General features: G+C 37.2%; 1 long non-coding RNA gene across 1 annotated transcript; it reads left to right on the plus strand.

Moving 5' to 3' along the window:
* Positions 1–3,570: 3,570 nt before the first annotated feature.
* Positions 3,571–16,441, plus strand: LOC131247859 (uncharacterized). Its single transcript, XR_009172065.1, has 2 exons — positions 3,571–4,167; positions 15,411–16,441. It is a non-coding gene; the product is annotated as an uncharacterized LOC131247859 (long non-coding RNA).
* The last annotated feature ends 3,352 nt before the right edge of the window (positions 16,442–19,793 follow it).

Raw genomic sequence — 19,793 nt, forward strand, 5'->3', positions numbered from 1 at the left:
TGCAGCCCTCCCGATCCATAGAGGTGTAGGCCCATCGTGGGTCATTTTATCATCTTGACAACCCTTCTTTTCCCTTTCAATTCCATCACCAATTCTCCCTCTTTCTCGGTGTCTGCAATGCAACCCATTGGCAATTACAACTGCGGCCGAGATCCTCTCTTGCCATTTCTCGATTTTAAAGGAATGCCGTTACCACCTGATGTGCAATGATAGGTATGGAACAATGGCTCTCTTCCTTCTCTATTTCCCGAAGTCAGAGGAATGATTTTTGCCGACATGGTACACCATACGGTTTGTTCATGCGTAATCGCCATTACACAGTTAGTAGCTAAAAACCCCTTCTGACAGTCATAAGCTTGTGGTGCAGCTAAATGAAAGGTTGAAGATTTTATTACCAAGTACAAACGATTGGTAATGCCATCCACCAGCTGCGGGCCGCAGGGTACTGTGGCATTGCCTTGGTGTAAGCATGGTATTGGAACGTGTGTCCGAATAGGGTCTCTCATTGCATCTTTACATTATTGTGGTGAAAGAGTATCCAAATGGCCTCAAGGAGTCGTATGGCCACATGGATTGATATGAATTAAAATTCAACTCATAATTACCATGGGCTCAACTGGAATCTTCAATTGTTTTTAGAATGATGTAGAGGGATTTTTATGTGAATAAAAATTTTGCATTCCAAACATTCCTATATGCATGAGATAAATTCTACCTGTTCTTACATGTGGCTAACCATGACATCCTTGTCAAATTCATTTTGATCACTAGGCCTGTCACTCCATTTTAACCATATGATTAAAAAATTAGCTTGGTATATGATTCAAGTGGACCATGCATACGGTTAAATATAGCATATAGGACATCCCCTCTCCAAATTGCTTCCCTTTGTATGGCCCACCTGAATCATGAACTAGGCTATTTTTGGCCTTATAGCTAAAATGGGATTACACACCTGAAAATTAGGATGGATTTCACTTAATTATTATGATGGGGTTCACTAATTCTTGAAGTCAAATCAAAGCCATTTTCATGCAAAAGAAGATTGATGCCAATTCATGCAAGCATAAAAAATCCTCATGTGGCATACTGTAATGCTTACGTAAAATTCACTCTAATCACTAAGTATGTCATTTCATTTTAGCTGTAAAGCCTAAAAATCAGCTTAATTTATGATTTGGGAATACTATATATACAATTGAAAATAATATATGCGATGTCATTCTTACAGCTATTTTCCTTTGTATACCCCACCTTAATCATGAAGCAATCTGATTTTTAGGCCCTACGGTTGAAATGAGATGGCATACCTACCGTTCGGGGGTGGATTTTGCTTAAACATCATGATGGGGTCACTAATTCTTAAAGTCCAATTCTATTAATTTTGTGTAGAAGTAACTAAGGTGAGCATGCTTGTATGCTTAAAAAATATTCTTACATGTGGCTTATAGTGATATTTATGTAAAATCCACCCCGATAATTAAGTGTGTCACACCATTTTAACTATAAGGTTAAAAAATCAGCCTGGTTTATAATCCAAGTGGATGATATGAAGGAAAATAATAATACTCACCCTCCAAGCTGTTTTCATTTGTGTGGTCGACCTGAATCAAGGATGGTCTTGAGTTTTGATATAAATGCCTAAATTTTGGCTTTACATCTAACAACTGAAGTGGATTTCATATAATTAGCATGATAGGTCCAAAAAATTTCAAGATTGGAAATCCCTCTCTCAGGTCGTTTCCGTTTACATAGCTCACTAAATGACGAGTCCAACTGAATTTTGGACCCTATCTATAAAAGGGGATAATGCACTGGTGATGATGGTAGATTTTACTTGAGCATCAAAGTGGGGCCCTTAATTCTTGAAGTCAAATTTACTTGATTTTCACGCCGAGTCATAATGAACCTAAAATCAAGCTACCACCTCAGCACATCATTTCAAATGCTACGACTTTTGCTTTTATCACTGATTACCATCGTTTTGATGATGCAAAAGACCCTCAAATTTCAAACACACTATTAGTTTTGCTTTTATCACTGATTACCACCCTTTTCATGATGCAAAAGCCTTTCATAGAGAAATAATTACTGATATGTTTGGGCTGCTTGAAAAATTATCCTTTCAAGTGGTCGGACCCAAATTGGTACTACCCCCACTTGTTTGGAGCCTAGTACAGGTAGGGCCTGAGGGCCCACCCTAATGTATGGGCTTCATCTTCACGGTCTATTCTTTTTCTCATATCATTAGTGTATAACCCCAAAAATGAGGCCCATCCAAGTTTCAAGTAGACACACCACAAGAGCAACAATAATAACAAAGTCCACCCTTGAAACTTTCATAGGGCTCGCTGTAATGTCTATTTGCCATTCAATCTGTTCATAAGGTCACATAAATGGAGTGAAAACACAAATATTAGCTTGGTCAAAGACTTCTATGGCTCTAAGAAGCTTTAGACAACAGGAATTTAAACACCACCATGTGGTCCACTTGAGCCCTGGGCATGTACACTAAAATGATATGGCAAAATGGATAGATGGTGGGAATAAAACCCACATATCATGGTGGCCCCTTAGGGGCCTAATCATGCCGTGCTTAGGTGTCCTAGTGATAATTACACTTTTCTTCCCTATTTCTTTATTAAGTCAGATAAAATGGCCGAAATTGCATAGTCATCTAAACCTGAGATGCATTTTAAAGTCGGATGAATGGTCATTCTTCATTAAAAGACAACCATTGCTCCTTTTCATATCAGTCGAGGACAAAATTTCCTAGCTAGGAAATAAATATAATTTAATTACAGCCTTAAAATTTTAATTTAAAATGTGACCCCACGACTTGAACGGTTAGATTTGAGATATCTAATTTCCACTTATGTGATGTTTTAGGGTCTGTTTGGTTTTTAAATTCTGGAAGTAAATACATATAAACAAGTCATCATTACTTATATTACAAATGAGTATAATGTTTGGTGAAAATGACTTTCTCAAGCCCTGTTTGGTTTTTTACCATTACTTAAAATAAGAAGTAATAATTACTCTCTTCTTTTGTTTGTTTGAAATATACATGTCTTAGTCATAAATACACATTAGAGAGAAGAGCCTAACATTAGATATTGACAAATATAATATGGCTAGTATTTAAAAAAAAAAAAAAGTACATCTTCGAATGCCCGTACATGCCACATGTGTGGAATTTGGATAGTTCGTCACACACTCTCCACGCGGGTGGCTAGTGGGTGTGTCCCACCAAAATGTATATATTTTATTCACACCATCCATCCATTTTGATGGATCTTTTTTTAGGATGCAGGTGGCTCGTGGTCCATGCTTTGATAGTCCTACCATGATGTATGTGTTTTATCCCTGCATGTACATCCATTTTTACAGAGTATCGTAGGGATTAATCCCTACCAATGAGTCAGATCTAAATCTCAGGTGGATTACATCCTGGGAAAAAAAGTAGTGATTAAATGTCCACTATTAGAAACTTTCTAAGCCTCATTGAAATGTTTATTCGACATCTAAATTAGTGATTAGGTCATATATACATGGATGAAAGGAAAAAAATAAAATATAACTTGAATCCAAAACTCTTGTGGCCCTTATGAATTTTTTAACGGTGGAAATTTAATAAACAATATGTGGTCCACTTGAGATATGTGGATCCAGTGTACCGTATTCTTCTTGCGAAAATATCTCAAGCTTTTAAGTCCGACTGGAGTGGACTGCTTCACAATCTGGGCTATAGATTTCACCAAAGTCGGTAGGCCACGTTTACGATTCCTACACAAGAAAGCTTCGTCGACACGTGTCGCGACGCGACGCATTGCCAACTCCTATATATAACATTTTCGGGGTCTTGGAAAGACGAAGAATCTGAAAGCTGTGGATGGAGGTTGAGCTGGATAGGGTTTTTCTGTTCGCTTACGAGAGAGAGAGAGAGACAGTGAGGGATGGATGCTGAAGCTCAGATCTTGAAAAGCTCTGTAGAGATTGTCTCGCAACCGTCTCTAATTCGCTTGGTGCAGGTCGGGAACGCTGCGCCTCTCCTTCTCCTCTCTCTCTCTCTCTCTCTCTCTCTCTCTCTCTCTCATTGCAGGCGAATCGTATCCCGCCTTGCATCAACTGAATCGGAGATGGCGGTGAAGCTTGCCCCTATTCGAGGTTTTCTTCCGCATCGATGCAATCTAAAAAATGTCAGATCTTTCGCAGCTGGTTTCTTGTTTGATGTTTCGATTAGTTGCGTTCCTTGTTCTCTTCTCTTATAGTGCCAAATATAAGGTCCGATCTCGCAGCTTTAATGTCCTTTTGATCTTAGATTTCGATTCTTCTCTCATCTTTCGAATTTAAGATGAGCTTTTTTTTCATGAGGAGTTTTCATTTTCCATTTCTGTCTATGATGACTTTAGAATGTAAGTTTAGGTAGATGCAACCGGATTTGTGCTAAGCCAATTCTATGCTGAAATGGGTCGAATTCCATTTGCTGCTGCATTAAGGGCTGGCTGGCTGTATAATTATTATTATTATTATATATTTATTTTTAAAACCCTTTTTAAATTTACTTTTGGAGTGTGTGTCCACGTATTGTCGCACTTTATTAAATCACATCCGTATTCTAATTCAGATGGAGCTCAAGTTTCCTTATATGCTTCAATTTGGAAGGTTAAAGAAAGGTTTTCTTGACATCTATCAGCAAACCATAAGTGAATGAATTTGTTTCTTTTTTATTTTTATTTTTATTTTTATTTTTTTATTAGAAATATTTGACTACTGATAAAATTGCATTATATATATATATATATATATATATATATATATTTTCAAGTCCAAGCGAAAATAGATATTGTAGAAATTTCAGACTTGATAATTGGTGTAGATAAAGTAGGAAGACCCTGGAATTCACCTTGTTGCAACTTAACTACCAGAATCAAATTATCGATAGTAAGGATTCTCTTACAACACACCAACCAAGTGAAAAATGCCACCCAAGGGGGGCTTCATTAAACCAATGATGGAATGGATGAAGGGGGAGGCGACGTCTAGGATCTGAAATCAAACCGAAGAGCGACTTCACGGAAGAGTTCCCAGACACATTTTTGGCCCAAATAATAGAATCTACTTATTGCCTGTCCAACTTGACAGTCCTTAAGATCTCAAGGAGACTAGAGAATTCATTAAATTCTGCATCCAATAAATCCCTGCAACATGGAGGCGCCTAGACTATCGAGTTCCCAATAACTGAATAACAATCTGCCACTTTGACAAAGCATTCAGGGGTCAAATGACCGATTCTTGGAAACGTCACTTTGGAAACATCACTTGAAGTGCTTGGTTGCCAAACCAAACTTCAACCTAGAAGCGAATGCAAAGCCCCTTACCGAGAGCAAACGCCATGCCCCTACAAACAGTATGCTTAGCTTAGTAGACGCAACTGTCTTCCAGATCATGGAGGAAGGCATAGTTCAAGTTATTAATATGTTAATCCGAAGCTTTTGCTGTCTTGGAATTTGATTTACATTTACCAGATAGGAGTTTCGAAGCCCGATTTATAACTAATAAGCTTGGTTAACCTGTGTAACAACATGGATCCCTTCATTTGAAGTCCCACTTCTCTTTGTGGATATCTTCACCTTTATCATATCTTTGCCTACCTTCACAAACTTGGTCCATGCCTAGCTACTAGGCTTGTGAGGTAGTATCAATGAAAGATGCACGCGGACACACAAAAAATACGCAGACACAGAAAAAATGACACAGCAAAGACTGGTCAGCCTACTTGCATATAGAATTCTTTGTCATGCCCTGGTCAACTGTTGTACTGCATGGTGTTTTGGCCATTATATTTCTATAACATTTGGGTTTTTAATCTTCTTTTATATAACATTTGGATTTTCATACGCAGCAAAGACTGGTCAGTCTACTTGCATATAGAATTCTTCGTCATGCCCTTGTTGACTGTTGTACTGCATGGTGTTTTGGCCATAATATTTTTGTGTAACTTTTGGATTTTTATTTTTCTTTTCATGTGCTTGTTGGTAACTTCTATGTGGTTATTTTGCTTCTCATACTTCCTAAGTACATGCTATGTGGTTATTTTGGACAGGTACTTTATCTTGAATTTGGCAATTGTTATTGTCCAATTCATGAAGTGTGTTTTTGAGGTATCCAATTCATGAATTTGGCAATTAGCAAAATGGTTTAAATTCATGAAGTGCAAGATTAAAAAAGACAAAAAAAGGATGAAATTCCTCTATTCATTGTCAATCATCAAAGCCTTATCCCAACCGAGCAGCTAAATGAATCCTATTATGCCATTCCACTCTATCATAGACCATATCCTCAGTTAAACCATAGGTCCTCTTAAGTCTTTTCTTAGTACCTCCATCCATGTGCTTTTGGGCATACCCCTTGCCCTTTTAAAGCCTGTCGTTTGAACCGTTGACTCCTTCTAACCGGTTAGTTCTTAGTTGCCGTTGCACATGGCTGAACCATCTAAGTCTACTTCTCACATTCCACTACTCTCATCCTATGAACATGTTATTCTTTGACTGCCCAAATTCCTCAATGCATAAAATGACCAATCCCATTGGGAGGTAGTTCTCGAGCTAAATGATTTATATAGTGGATAAATGACTGCCATTCACAATTGATTTGGTCCTTTTCTCATGTCGAGCTTCTCAAAATTTCCTTAGCTTCAAAAAGGATTTTCTTCGAGTGAATGCATCACAGCTAATAAAAAGGATTTTCTTCAAGTGAATGCATCACAGCTAATAAAAAGGATTTTCTTCAAGTGAATGCATCACAGCTAATTACCCTATTAATTCTTTTGTAAGTCGAAGAAACCTATTAGATTTTCAATATTTCCATTTATAACAATAAATGATGAGAGAGAGAGAGAGAGAGAGAGAGAGAGAGAGAGAGAGAGAGAGAGAGAGAGAGAGTGCACGAGTTCTCACCTAAGAAGGTGCGTAGATGATCATTTCTCTCTCTCTACACACACATGCATGTGTATATATATGTAACACACACATATGCATACATATATGCCATTACGTGGTTAGGATTGTCCATTGGAGTGGTTCTCTATGAGATGTGAACAATCCATGATGGGCCGACATCATTGATGATCTGAAAGTATTTATGGATCAACGTTGTTATGGTTGTTAATGATCATCCATTCAGTTGGTCAATGATTAGATGGTTATGATTGTCTGATCAAAGTGATTCTTGGGAGGTGAACAACAAGAGGGTCCTCGAGTTTGGACAATCTTGATCAACGATCAGACCTTTTTTTTTTAAAAATAATTGACGTGAACAATTCATTTTACTGAGCTTGTCAAATTATTATTGTAAGCTTGTGATCGGAGTAATTCTTGAGAATATAGGCAATCCAAAGTGGGGCCCACAAAATGGATTCATGGATAGTACACATAGACGAGTGAAGCTATCTTATGATTTGTTTTGTTTGTTGCGGATTGCAAGGTTACAATTAGGGATGTACATTAAGTCGAACCGAGTCGAGTTGGCCTCAACTTGAATCGGCTTGAACACTGGCTGACCTTAGCTTGAACTTGGCTCGGCTCGTTCCTTGAGCCTGACTGGCCAGCTCGGCTCGGTTCGATCAGCAGCTCGGGCCGAGTTCGAGCCAAGATCGAGCCGAGTTCGCCAGTGAGGCATTTCCACAAACAGCTGAACTGCAACTTCAAAATCTGCCGGTTTTACAAACAAAGGTAATGGTTTTCATGCCAGGTAATCATCATGCTATGGTCCACCTCTTCCACGGAATGGATATTCGATAGATGTCACCCACTGGTGGAATGATATGGCTGCACGTACAACCACCAGTGTATGTGATCGTCTTTCCTCTTGGGAATTTCCATTTGCACACACACTTACTGATAACCCTTTCTTTCTGCTTTTTGGTAATGCAATAGTATAAAGTAGAAAGTATGGGTGCCACTATCAATCAAAGTGGGTGCAGATACCAATTCCCTTTAATGTACATACCTTCCTTGCCACTAGCCAAACCTTCCTTGCCACTAGCCACATTTCGTTGAGTCATTTTATCAAACGGTTGGCGAGCAACATCAATGGCAAAGTAACTGAGTCACCGAACTGGTTCGATCCGAGTTCGATTCGAGCTGGATTCGATTTGAGTCGAGTCGAGCTGGGGCCTGCTTGAACTCGGCTCAAACTCATTTTCGAGCTCAAAAAATCAGCTCGACTCGCCTCGAACTCAGCTTCGAACCGAGTCAAATCGAGCTTTTTTCAAGTCGAGTCGAGCGAGCTAACCGAGCTAGCTCGGTTCGTGTACACCCCTAGTTACAATTGTCCAATCAAAGTGATTCTCAAGACTTTGAGAGGTGTTCCAATCTAAGTTGGGGCATGCATTATGGACAATACAAAATGATTATTGGACCATTTTAATTATAATCAATCCTGACCATCCATTTTAGTGTGCATCAGTTGGATCTTATGACCATCTTGTCAAAGAGATTCTTGGGAAATGCCTACAATCCAATGCGGGTGCATATAATGAGTGTCTGGATGTATAGACCACTTTGTTGTAATCAATTTGTTTATCCATTTTACTGAAAATTGATCAAATGGTAATGATCAATTAAAATGATTCTTGAGAGATGGTCAATCCTAGGTGGGGCCCACATGGTGGGCGGACTATTCTTAACAGCTTAATTCTAAATTTCTAATCTTTTGCAGATAGTATGTTTTGCTAGATGTTGATCAGATGGTTAAGATCATACAATCGAAGTGACTCTTGAAAGATATAGGCCATCCGCGGCAAAAATGTGATGGATGGTCTCGACTAATCGATGGACAATTTGATGATCCATTTTGCTAACAATTCCTGTTCTGAAGATTGTATGAACAAAATCATTTTGAGAATTTTGGATATCCATCATTGAATTAACTCACTTCTAAATTTCTAATTATACAAACTGTTTATTTCACTGGCTAGTGGGATGGTCATACCATCCCATCAAAGTCATTGTTGAAAGATATGGCAATCCACTATTATATATATATATATATATATATATATATATATATATATATATATATATATCAAAATTGGGTCCCAATGACGTGCAGTTCAGTCAAAGATTGGACCTTTTATTTGTTAATTGATTTGGACAATGAGAATTTGATGCGGGGTCCTATTAAAATATAAATCTTGATAAGAATGGCCTACCAGTAATGCTACAAAGTCATTAAATCTGACAAGTTTGCAACTAGAAAACAACACTGTTAAATAAAAAACTTCCAATTTCATGAAGAAACAAGTCCTTTATTAATTCATGAACTGACTAATTCTGTACATCCAAACACTCCTTAATCGTGTCAGTTATTTATTCACGTTTTTTTTTTTTTTGGAAAGAATTTCTCAGATGCCTGTGAGTGAGTGAGGCTTATATGGTTTGTGCTATAATTATAAATGCTTTATGATTCTTTGATATGGTTACACCTTTCCATCTGCAAATTGTAGAAACTATGCTAAAATAGAATCTAACAAATTATTAAGTATTGACATTTGAAAACTCTAAAATAGGAAAAGTACATGACAAAATCTGCATGGGGCATGCCAAGAGTTGTGTGCTTTTTATCTCTCACTATTTAAAGATGGTTGCGGGAATCCAGCAAAATTCTAATATTAGAAACTTAAAGAAGTCCATTTTCAAGTGTGTATTTTGATCATGACCCACCATGGTGGAGCATGCTAAATCTTGACACACACAATGTCTCCCCATAAGACGAAAATGATCTGAGGTGTCTGCGTGGAGGCTACCTCTCTTTCAATACTAACAAAAGGTATTTTTCCATATGAGGACTTCTTTTGGTATCCTTAATTGTAAGCTAGTTTCCAATTCATTAGACTTCCTGAATAGCTTGGTTAATGGTGGTAGCATCTCTCCTCCAACCAATTGTCTTTTTATGATTGTTCCATCCATGCTTTGCATAATGGGTTAGAGAAATGGCATTTTAGTTTTTGAAACAAGAGCACGGTCAATTTTTCCCACATCCTTGAAATATGAACTTGGAATACTCTATTAGGACGCATGTTATAGGAAGCGGTTACAATACCTCAGCTTTTTAGGGACCAGCATATAATTTTTTCTTCGCATCCATTTTGTCCATCAGATGAAGCCCCTCATTTTCACCATATATCCCAAAAGTCTGCCTGATCTAAAGCTTTGGTGGTCCGTGATACAAGAAACAATATCAAATCACAACTTAAACCTCTCAAGTTCGTGAATTTTGGCTTGCCGAGATATTGTATCAATCTGATTCTTGGGTAATATCTACATCTGGTTTGTCAACACCTGATTAATGGGCTAGATGGAATTTACACCCCAGTGGGGGCCCAAACGCAAACCTCTGGTTGGTATCCCATTCCAATTGTTCAATGTGGTGTGCCCACCTAAGGTGTAATGAGCAGATATTTCTCTATAATATACCAATCATAATATCTTGATCTCTTTAAAATGTGGATGAAGAATCTTTACTGGGTATATTCCCCAAGCACTGTGGGGATTTTGTTTGGATACACCAATAACATCATCATTATCTAAAGCCTTATCCCATCTAATTGGGATTGGTACAAAATCCTTTTCTGCCTATCAAGGGGCCATAACTTCAGTTAGACCATAAGTCATCAAGTCTTTTATTACTACCTACACCCACATCCTTTTGGGTCTTCCCCTTGCCCTCTTCAAGTCTCCAACTTTTACGAACGAACTCCTAACCTGCGCAGTTGTTGGTCTCCGTTCCACATGATCAAACCATCTAACTCTACTTTCCCTCATTTTATTACCTATTGGTGCTATTACTAAATTTCCTTGAATGAATTCATTTCTAATTCTATTCTTCCTTGTCTTGCTACTCATCCATCACAATATCCACATCTCATTTGCACTCGTCTTATGGACTTGTTTGTTACTTAACTATCCCGCAATCTGTCCCATAAAGCATTACTGGTCTTTAAGCCATCTAATAACATTTCCTTTTCTGCTTGAGTGGTGCATGAAGAACACATAAAACTCTAGAGGCACTTCTCCATTTCTTCCGCCCGCTTGAATTCTATGGGCAACATTCTTCTGAATCTCTCCACTCTAATGAATTATTGACCCAAGATTTTGGAAGTGGTCATTTTGGGACACTTTCTTGGTTGGCTATCTTTACTAATTCCTCGTTCGCAATCCTATTGTTACTGAAATTGCACTCCATATACTCTATACTCTGTTTTTGATACATTTGTCTCATGCCTTGGTCTTTTGCCCAATCACTTTTTCCCAAGGTTTAATAGTATGGCTCATATGCTTAATTCCATGATAGTGCAGCTCTGTATGCCTCTATTTTTATAAATAGATATCATAGTATTTTTCTTCCATTGGTGTGGCATTTTCTTCGATCTCTTACAATCTTGTTGAACAATTTTGTCAACCAAAATAACCAATATCTCCCATACACTTCCAAACCTTTATTGGTATACGCCATTTATATATTTAATTTCAATTCCAAAAATTACATTATTTTTGGGGTCTGCTACATGAATCCTTTAACGTCATTCCACTCTATCTAGGGATAAAAAAAGGTTATTGTGTTTGCCGGGAGTTTAAAATTATTCCATATTGACACGTTTTCACCAAAATGAGTTAAAAATTCATACAAAACTAGAATTAACTACTATTTTTTAGTTCCATTTTTTTAAAACCATAACAAAAAAGTTTTTTTTTTTTAAAAATCCATATAGCCCCTTAGTAATCATACTTAACTGTTCAAATTTGCTACTATGGATAGATCAGCATGTCGAAATCAGATTGGTTAAACAATCCTAAGTTCTGATTAATGGACAATTTCATCATCAAAGACTCACTATTCTTCTATTTAGAAAATCTAATTAAAGTGCATTGCTGTTTATCATCCATTTATTTTGGGCATGCAATTTGAACAGTTTAATTTGGGTTACTTGTGTTCCACGTCTATCAACCATCAGCCTCTGCCATGGTTCCGAATATCCATTTCATACGGCTGTATTGTATTTGTATTGGCATGATGCAATATGGGGTCGTATCGGTTTGACATGAAAATTCTGCCCTGTATTGACTGTATCAATACTGATATAGTGTACCCATACCAGTCAAACTGATATTGGCATAAAAGGCCCCAAACCAGCAGTCTGAGTCCCCCTTTTGACCCCAAATTGACATTCTTCAAGAGATTGTTCTAGAGTGATTTTCAGTAAGATCTACATGCATTTTGTGGATCGAAACAGGGAATTTTGAGTGTAATCAAAGCCTAGGGACCTGGTTTTGAGAAAAAAAAAGGTTTTAAAAATCTTATTTATTTATTATTCCTGGAATCAACTCAAAACAACATTTTGAAGCTAAATCGATCATATTATGTTCAAGTTGCTATCGATTTGGGCTTTTTCTTTTTTTTTTTTTTTGCTAACATTTTCTGGATTTTTCACACACACACACACACAAGGCTATTTGCACACCTCATAAGCTCTGAAGATTGGAGGTACCGAGCCTCGACACCCGGAGAGTGAGATTCCTAGAAATCTCTCGTGTGCGATGGTAGAACTTCTCAGATGTGAATTGCTGTGGAAGTTCTGTGTTGGGAAGCTAGGTGGGGCCCTTCGTGTTGTTTGTGAGAAATCCACCTCGTTCATCTGTTTTTCTAGATTATTTTAGGAGATGAGACAAAAAATGTGGTGGATCCAAAATTGAAGTGGGCCATACATGAGGAAACAGTGGGGATTAAACAATCACCATTGAAACATTCATATGGCCATAAAAGTCTTGTATTAAGCCAAGTTTTTTATTTGTATTTTAGTTCACTCTAGTGGGAATGACCTTATAAATGGTTTGGATGGCATATAAACATTATGGTGGATCCATGAAGGTTTTAATGTTAGGCATTTCTTTCACCACTTTTTCTTGTCCTGTGGCCCACTTGAGTTTTGGATTCACCACATTTTTTTTTGTCTCATGTCCTAAAATGATCTGGCTAAACGGATGGACGGGGTGGATCTCTTACAAACATAGCGGTGGGCCCTACCTAGCTTTCCAATGCAGGAACTTCATGCGAAAACCTTTTGGAGGCAATCCTTGGACCATACTCCTGCGATTGGAAGTGGATTGTGTGGTATGCTACACAGCACCGACTTCCTTGGCATGTTGACGTCACCAAGTTGTGGGCCCCACTATCATGTGTGTGTTATATCCACACACTGTCCATCCATTTGGCGAGATCATTTTAGGGCATGTGCCCAAAAAATGAGACAAATGCAAAGCTCAAGTGGACCACACCACATAGTGGTGAGGACAATGATGCCCACGGTTGATGCAAAGCTTGACTTCTAATGATGCACAAGGGGTCTATTTTCGATCAGATATCCACTAGATTGAGGATCAAAACAAAGGATTTTGAATGAAGTTGAAAAATCGAAGCCAATCCAATTTGGGAAAAGTTTTAAAAGAAAAGAAAAGAAGAAGTTAAAAATATAATCTTTTGTCTATTGCTCTTAGAATTAACTCAACACAACAATGTAAAGCTCAATCATTCGAATCATACTTGATTTGGTATCAATTTGGGGAAATTTTTTTTTTTTGTGTGTGTGTGTGTTTTCAGAAGCGCGCGCGCGCGCGCGTGTGTGTAATATGCAACCTGTAACAATGCACGAGGGGTCATTTTGGATCAGATCGTCATTTTCGATCAGATCTACAAATCTGAGGGGATCGAAACAACGGATTTTGAATGAAATCGAAGACTTGAAGCCCGGGGACTCAATTTGGGAAAAATAGAAAAAATGTTAAACATCTTGGAATCAACTCAACATAACATTGTAAACCTCGATAGATCATATCATGCTTGATTTGATATCAATTTGGTTTTTTTTTTTTTGGGGCATTTATGCTAGATTTTTCTGTATTTTTCAGATTTTGTTTTTCCCCTGTTTTCCAATGCAACCTGTAATGATGCGTGATTGAGGTTTTGAATCGATAGATCTATAGATCTTGGACATGGATTAATTAAATTCTTATTTTCAAATTTTTTTTTAAAAAAAAAAAAAAAAAAAAAAAAAAACCAATATCGATATGCGACACCATATCGTATCAATTTTTTTTTGTTGGGCTAATACACCTGCTAATACCGACCTTAAGAGCCATGCCTCCACTAGAGTATCAAAGTTTATTTATCTCAACTTGAGATAGCATGGGATCATGGTGGCTCTTTTGTTGGAGTGAACCCCGGTGGCTCTAACGGATTTGGTCTATTCCTGGTGTTAAGATTGGTTAAGGTATGGAGCTTTGTTAATTAATGAACTATACTATTGGTTAATATATGGAGGTTGGGCTATAGTAGTTTCAAACTTTACTGGAAACTTTTTCTCTGCTCCCCAAATAAGTTCGAAGGTTTGGAAAACTTTGTGTGAATTGGGGTAGTAATCATTACATACTAGATAAAAACATGGCAAAAACGTGGGTTATTATTTTTGTTTTTTGAGTGTGTTCTTCAAGAAAGGGATGGAAATGGATGTAAAGGTGTGGACAGCCATCCTATTAACACCAGTGTGGAATTTTTGCGAGTGTACTTAGCTTTATCTGCCGATATTGCACAAATTGATGGTATGAGATCAAATATCTTATAGTTCATTTCTCCCCATGCTTTTTTTTTTTTTTTTTTATTGTCCCGTTGTTTCTCATTCCCTTTGTGGTGTTTTACTTAAAATATCTGTTAGAGTTTTCTTGGATTAGGATTAAGATCTTGAATTGCATCATCTTGTTACATCATGTGTGATGCCAGTGAAGTTTGATGAATCGCACACTTGCTTCTGTCATTCTATAAGAGTGTTGGTGAAGGTGGAAGCTGGGCTGATCCTTGGCCTGACCACAGATAGCATGGTGCCCCAACATGAATGAGCTTTGGGCATTGCGACTGGTAGAGAAACTTTGGACCATCTTTCAAGGTGTAAACCAAGCATTGTTTCCTTTTTATTCACAAGTTCTTCAGCTGCAAGACATTTTCTGTATTAAATACATGTTAGGCCTGTTCTCTTTTCAATTTATTTATTGCACCAGGAGAGGAGGCAAATTGTAGTTGTATGCTGGGATTTCTTGGTGTGCCATAAGGGTGGGCTTGGTATGCTGGGATTTCTTGGTATTCACAGTGAGAGCATGCATCTCTATTCCTCCATGTTTCGGCTTGATTATCCTTTCTTCATAATTCTGTAAATGCATCATGCATATAATGTTGGATCTGGAAGGAATCGGTCGACCATCTCTCTATTCATTGTCCTTTTGCAATAAAGATTTGGATTGGTTTCTTCAGTTTATCTAGAGTATGGGTTGTTCCAAGATCGATAGGTCAATTTTTCTTAGCTTTGCATGGAGGGAGTAAGGATAAAGTCAGGAAGCGGATTTGGCATCTGTGCTTAGTAGCAGAGTTATGGAGTACTTGGTTGGAGAGAAACAGTCTTCGTTTCAAAAATCAAAGGGGTTGCATCTCAGAAGTTTTTAACAGGGTGAAATTGAATGTAATGGAATGGGTGTAAGCTTCTAATGTATTAGTTATTGATCAGTTTTATGTTGTTTAGGATTGTTAGGGGTCTTTATATGTTATTTATTTATTTATTTTTTGGCCATTTTCAATAAAATTATAATTATTGCTTCAAATAATAATAATAATAATAAATGTTGGACCAGGAGTGGTGCCTTGAGTTGAATTTTTGAAGGCTTTTTTTTTTTTTTTTTTGGAATTTTCGAAGGCAATATGTGGCTTTAGTGGGGTTTGATGATTCCATTGCTTTGTTCCAATATAAAGCTTTCATGATAGATCTGCAGGGAAAAGTGGCTGAGGCATGTTTTGATATAAAGGTTACATGATTACTGAAGAATTTTCGAGGCAGAAATTGACTTCTGTAGAGGTTTCTTCCTAGCATGTTTCATGGAGATGAAATATTAATTTGGGTTGAGAAAACAGAAGCAATTAGTGACACAACATTGGTTCAGCTTTCATTTTTAACACTGGCCTGAGCAAGCAGTTGGTTAGAAGCAGAGCGGTCTGTCTAACAAAAGATTTGATTGCAGGATATCTTTGGATGCAGCACAAAAATGTGTTCTTTAGCAATTGTCTTCGACATGCCTTTGGGTGTGTAATCAAGCTAGTCACTGCAGCACTTTGAAGAGTCCAGTTGAAAATTCAGTTCATTTGTCTGTGGAAATCCTGAAAATTGAAACACACCAGGTAACTGCACCTGTGGAAACCAGTCAGCTCTAATGTATGATGACCACACCCGCGGAAGCCAGGCTGTTCTAATACAGTATCATTGCAGTAAGATCACTTTATGGCTCGGTTGGGAGCTTGTATTTTGACTGCATTTGAATCCAAATCACGGTTACATCAGAGTTAAGATGATTTTAAATCCTCAGTTATGTTTGGCAATTGGAATTTGCTGGAATTCAAACAATGGATGGAATGCATTGGAAATTTGTAGTATATTTACAAGAATCTAAATTTAATTAAGTAAATCAGTTTTAATATTCTAAATTAGTGTACATATCTAATATTTGATAGAATCATTGTAATAAGCCTATTGAAATATTTACTTCGGGAAAAGATGATGAAATGAAGAAATTCCGAGCCTTGGGTGAGCTACAAACAAATGAAGGACTCATCCATGTTTTTAACTGTTCATTTAGGTAGCCAATGTCTGATATGATTTGTGTTGCAACCAATATATGATATTATTAGTGTGCCACATATACATCGGATTAGTATCCTAGAGATGTCTTTGTTAAATGTTAGTGTTGCAACGAATATAGGGTATTATTAGTGTGTCACATATACATTGGATTAGTATCCTAGAAATGCCTTTGTTAAATGTGCAACTCTCCGGCATTAAAAAAAAAAAAAATTGGAGCTAAAAGGGAATCCAAGGTGAGAATTTAAAACAGCAAAACTGAGTATTTCAAATACTTCCGAGGCCATTTATCTCAAAAAACATGGCGCCTGGCGCCAAATGCAAATATTCCATTTACCTTTAGGCTTCATTTGGCACCATGGATTTGGTATACCCGGATTGAAATACCTTGGATTTAGATGTGTTTAGCATCATGGATTCGGAATCCCCTATAATTCAGAAGTAGCTATGCACGCACTTAAATTCTGTAGTATTTTCGTGGGAGTTTGAATTTAATTACTAAATTAACTTAAATATCCTTAACTAGTATATATATGTGATGTTCGACACAATAATTGTCATAAGCCCATTGAAATATATATTTTGACAAAAAAATGATGAAATTCTAAGCCTTGGGATGGGTCATGAGCATAACATCACAACTGAGCAACTAGCCAATTTTTATTTTTATTTTTATTTTTTAAACGACTGACCAACTTAACCATTTGATTTATATGACCAATGGGCCACATGTATAATAGATTAGTAGCTTAGTGACATATATTACACATGCGACTTTGTTGCCTTAAAAAATGAGAAAAAGAAGAAGAGAGGATTGGTAATCCAAGCAAAAGAGTGGGATTGCAAAACTCTCAAAAAGTAAAGATTTGAAATCCCTGGATTCAGATTACCCTCTTATCTATCCTGCCAAATGACGCATGGATTCGCAATACCCTCAAATCTGTGGTGCCAAACAACCCCTTAAACATGTTGCCAAATGTGAAAAGGAGAGACGAGGAATCAACTTAGCCCCAAACACATTCAAAAGGGGTTGCCAAATGACTTGTTAGTCTAATGGGTTATTTGTGATCTGGATCCCGTACTGTTTTATTCCCAATGTGAAATTATAACTCTTTATTCCGTTGGTAAAATATGAATTTATTGTTGCAATGTAGGAAGAAATTATGATTCTCTACTTTGTTGAGAAAATGTGAAATTTAAATTTCTAATATAGGAAAACGTTACTTAGTTTTATGCACTAATGTGCATGTGATATATTACTATGCATGAGAAATCAAGACTATAATAGCTGTGCCTTGCTCTCAAATGGTGACGCTGCCGGCTAATCGCAACAGGCGTTGGCTCTCTTCTTCCTTTTAAAGAACTAGACACTCGTTGAAATTTGTGGTTTTGAAAAAAAAAATCAAAATATTCGAAAATTTTAGAATTTTCATTTTGTAATGCTTTTTAAAAATTTCAAATTGAAAAGTGATGTGTGCGCTTTTGTCCCATATGCAAAGAGGAAAATCATGATTTACATGTCAAGGTGTGTGTAGTATTCTTACTTGGAGCTTTGGAGAGTGAGATGCTCGGGTTGCATGCGTACTTGGGCATGGGCGATGGCATGGGCAGTGTGATTGTAGTGGCGCTATTTGGCACACTTTATACTTCATGCGAGACGGTGCAATCGTAGTGCAATGGGTCTAAAGTGAATCGGAGTTTTATAAGTGACTGAGAATAATCGGATTATTAATTCAAAACGGTCAACCGTTTTTTAAAATGATTAGCAACCTTGAAAGCCACAACGGTTTGAAAGCGGACGAACCATGATGATCCAATGGTTAGATCTTTCAATCCGATCACCAGAAATGGCTCAAATTAATGATTAAATGTTAGAAACGTTTTTCAAATGTTCTAAAACCATTGGTGGCCATCTAACAACGGTCTATTCCCTGGTGCCTATATAAACTGAAACATTACGATCCAAATTCCAATCAACTCCAACACATCTCTTCTCATCCATTAGATCATTTAGATAACAACTCCATCATAGAATATTGTAAACATGTCCTATGTTTAAGACTGCAAGAAGATCTATTATGTTAAATTATTTCTAAGTGGACCCTTCGTGATTGCTGCATGCAGGATCCAGATAGACTTGTCTTATCCTGAAAGCAATTCTTCTGTAACCCATCAGTAATTGATAAGGGGGTAAATCAAGCTTTAAAGATAACGTATATTTTACGTGAAACAAATATGATTACCCTTATTTTATTTTTTATTTTTTGATATTTCGAACACATTTTTCCAACAACACTTGCAACAAGTTGCATGCTAACTTTCCATGCATCATCGTCTTTCCAGCCTTAGCCCATAGGCCCAACCGACAAGATTCCAATTTAAGTGGTGAGAAATGATTTTGATTGTCAGGACTTTGGGCACGTTTCCCCATTATCTTATCCGAAAGGAAAGAGGTTCGTTGATCACGTGGATTGGAAAAATGGGACTGAATGACAGATTACGTACAATGCAGACAGCTCACATGCAATGATTCTCTTCTTGCAAAGAGGTCCATAGAACCCTAATGATATCATCATCCATACCCACCCCTTTTGCTATCATGGAACATGTGCGTGAATCCAGTCTGTTCATCAAACACATTCTTCAGTGGGGATTTTCTTCCACTGTGAGATCCCTGTCCAACAATCTATTTGGTCCTACAACCAGATCTGTGACCCACCAGTGAGTCGATATCTATCAACAAGGACAAAATGCTAAAATAATCTCAAAACCATCTAAGAATCCTATTTTTAAGCTTAATTTACTCTAATAACCTAAATAATGATAATATACAATATTACTCAATTTTTTATTATTATTTTTTTTTCTATTGACCAGTGACTCGCTGGACTCCACCCATTTTTATGTCACAGTTTTCAAAAAGGTTGTTACTAAGGCTTACATAACTCGCATTAGGTAACTATTGGGGTTACTTTCTCTAATTTTGGGGAATGACTAAAAATGTGCATGAAATGCAGTCCACTTGAGCTTTCAAACACTGATTTTGGAGTTGTTCTTTCAT

This window comes from Magnolia sinica, chromosome 6, assembly GCF_029962835.1.
Source record: "Magnolia sinica isolate HGM2019 chromosome 6, MsV1, whole genome shotgun sequence".
Lineage (NCBI taxonomy): Eukaryota > Viridiplantae > Streptophyta > Magnoliopsida > Magnoliales > Magnoliaceae > Magnolia > Magnolia sinica.